The sequence below is a fragment of the Narcine bancroftii genome, chromosome 13 (genome assembly GCF_036971445.1).
Source record: "Narcine bancroftii isolate sNarBan1 chromosome 13, sNarBan1.hap1, whole genome shotgun sequence".
In the NCBI taxonomy this organism is placed as follows: Eukaryota; Metazoa; Chordata; class Chondrichthyes; order Torpediniformes; family Narcinidae; genus Narcine; species Narcine bancroftii.
In genome coordinates, this window is record NC_091481.1 from 33035960 (window position 1) to 33038809 (window position 2850).

The window sequence follows — 2850 nt, forward strand, 5'->3', positions numbered from 1 at the left end:
AGTTTCATTCTCAACTGTACATACTTCTCAAAAGACGCACTGACACGAATACTGTAAAACTATCCAGCGTTATAATGGGACTCAAGATTCCAGAAACAATATCAGGGAAGTGAACAGGGGAAACATTAACACATCATGCTACAGTCTGGTTTTTTTGTTAAATCCACATGCTACATTTAAAAATTGGTCACCATCTGACAGTGAATGTGTTATTCACTATGAAAGAATATGCCTGATAACTGAACACCCATTTTGTGTTGATGCCCCAGTAATTCCTTTGTCTCAATTGTTACAAATGTTTTTGAAAACTCAATAAAATACAATACTTTCCTCTGATTTACAAATCTAAAGAATTGAAAGTATTTAGGCTGCATTGTCCTAAAACAGAAATCTCATTAACAGGACTATTAAGGAATATATGTGCAAATGTCAGTCTTATATCTCTATGACTGAACTCTAGAGACTTAACACATGGCATTACTGATTAAGTTGTTACAGGACTCATTAAGATTTGAAATAAATATAGTTTAAATGTTTTCAGTCAAACATTTGTGGTAACAAAAAATGAAGTATAGATCTGAAGGAAGGACAGAAAACTCCAAACATTCAGATTAGAAAAGAACAAGGTCAGTGGAAATGTTCTGAATTGAGAACCAGCATTAATGCAAAGCCCACGCAGTTCAAATTTCGACCTTTAAAAGTCTGACCCTTCTTCCTTTCTAATTTCATCTCAGATTTGCACCTTTTTTTTCCAGACAGAAAAAAAAATAATTAAGGCAGTTAGAAGTCATTTTCACACACCTGAGGTAGTCAGATAGGAATCCAGGTCAAATTATATCAGCTGTTCAACAAAGAACAGACCAAGTAGCTAAAGTGTTCTCACATTATACAACTGCAACATTTGGCTCATACACGTACTGTCAACACAGCAAACATAACACTGTTAATCGGCCCTTTAAAAAAACATTAAATATGAGTGCTCGGCACATGAAGAATCGCTGCCGCACACATTACGAATTCCGGTGTACTGAAACATTAGCTCTTGTTTCTCCACCCACGGATGCTGCCAAACTTGCTGAGTATTCACCCCCCCCATCCCCATCCCCGCCCCGTGTTCTCTCTGTCGTCGTCCAGCCTTACTGTTTGGCCACATGGCGAAGCGACAGAACCCCGTGGATGCTCTGCTAACCAGCAGTGATAACCATAGTGGAGAGATGGATGCTCGGAAATTTTTTTTTTTCACATTTTATTTTTCAATGGTCTCACTTTGACCCAGTTTAAAGCAGATTACTCAGCCATTACCCATCCACAGCAATGCACAAGATCTATAACTAAAACCTTCAAATAGACAACAAGGCTCTCGACTTTAAGCATTTGACAGACAACACCCATCGAGCATTCACTGTCTGTGCTGTTATTATATCCATTCACATGGGTTTGTCCCTATTTTGTTTCATGCACAGTCTCGAGTTTACCTCTTCCCCATCCAGACACACTGGACCCTATATTTCCTTCCTGTAACTTAGTTTTACCATTCAGGAAGGAAGTGTTCTGACATTGGGACTGAGTGCTGACCTGGAGAGAAGCATTCTCCTTTTACCCAACAGCCCAATTCCTGACCCTTTCCAAATGTGTCTCTCAATAACACACCAGCTCACTGAGGGTTCATTCTGGAAAGAAATGGGCTTCTACGTTAGAAACCCAACATTCCCCACTGTCTTCTGGGACAAAGACTGACAATCACTTCCTCTACCAACCCAAGCAAAAATAATAAAACCAAGAGATGACAAATGCGAGTGTCTAGAACGGGATAGTTTCCTGAAGGGGACCATTGAAGATTTCAGCATAACTTGTTCAAGTGACAAAGACACAAAAGCCATTCAGATTATCTCCTTTATAATTATTTACAAATTGACAACAGATTTGGCAAAGCCAAAACCTGTTTCAGGAAATCCTTCTGAGACATAACCATGAAAGTGACTACAAAAGTCACAAGGATCTAATATCCCGCTACCTGGATGCCTCACCAGAACGTTCCTAGATTCTTTTTTATTTCCGATATCTACACAAGAAAATAGAGCAGAGAAGGCAGATTGTCTTTACCAGAAGGGAGCTACGGAAAGATCTTCTGAAAGTCCTATATTTCCAGAATTTGTCATGGACTTGCTACAAACGGTAACCTTCAAAATATTGTCACAAAAATTTCCGCACTGAATGTGTCGAAAATAGCCTTGGAACCGGAGTCAGAAAGTGTTTTTATAATCCAATAAACCTTACCTCTGCTGTTATACTGACGGGTCTTTCTCCACCAAAGATACATGATCGAAAAGTGAAGGCAAGACTGCCACAGGTTCAAGTCAGGAGATCAAAGAGTTGTTCTACTCATCAGCCGTATGATGTGAAACAACTAGTTCCCGTTCTAAGCCTGAATTATAACTTGCTGAATATATAGGCTGCACAACCGATTAAATGTAAGGAGTAACGTTGGACTCCCCTGAATCGACAGCAGAGATGGGTAATAATGAGAGCAATTTTGCTATTCCCCACCTACGTGCTTTTGGAGATTATAAGATTGGTTGCAACTGTTCAATTCCAATGTGAATACCAATCTATAGCAAGTCCTTGCACTCAGTCCTTAATCAGGCTTATCCCAGGTTTGAGAGAGGTACAAAACAGTCTTTTGAAGTTCCAAATTGTGATGTGTAGCCCATGAAGTAAACAAATGCATTCAATTGCTGTCAGTTTCTTGTAAATTATATTAATGGGCTTCTGTCTTTTTTTTCCGAGTTCAATAGCACATCTATCGTGGGAAAAATAATCAGGTGTACCAATCGTACCTGAGTGACCACA

The 2850-nt window shown here is 39.3% G+C and overlaps 1 protein-coding gene across 1 annotated transcript in view; it reads right to left on the minus strand.

The window, feature by feature from the left end:
* Window positions 1-1174: 1174 nt before the first annotated feature.
* st8sia1 (ST8 alpha-N-acetyl-neuraminide alpha-2,8-sialyltransferase 1) overlaps window positions 1175-2850 on the minus strand; it is a 30595-nt gene continuing 28919 nt past the window's right edge. The window contains exon 5 of the mRNA XM_069909936.1: window positions 1175-2850. This exon is cut by the window's right edge and continues 1195 nt beyond it. The gene's annotated coding sequence lies outside the window, so the exon portion shown is untranslated.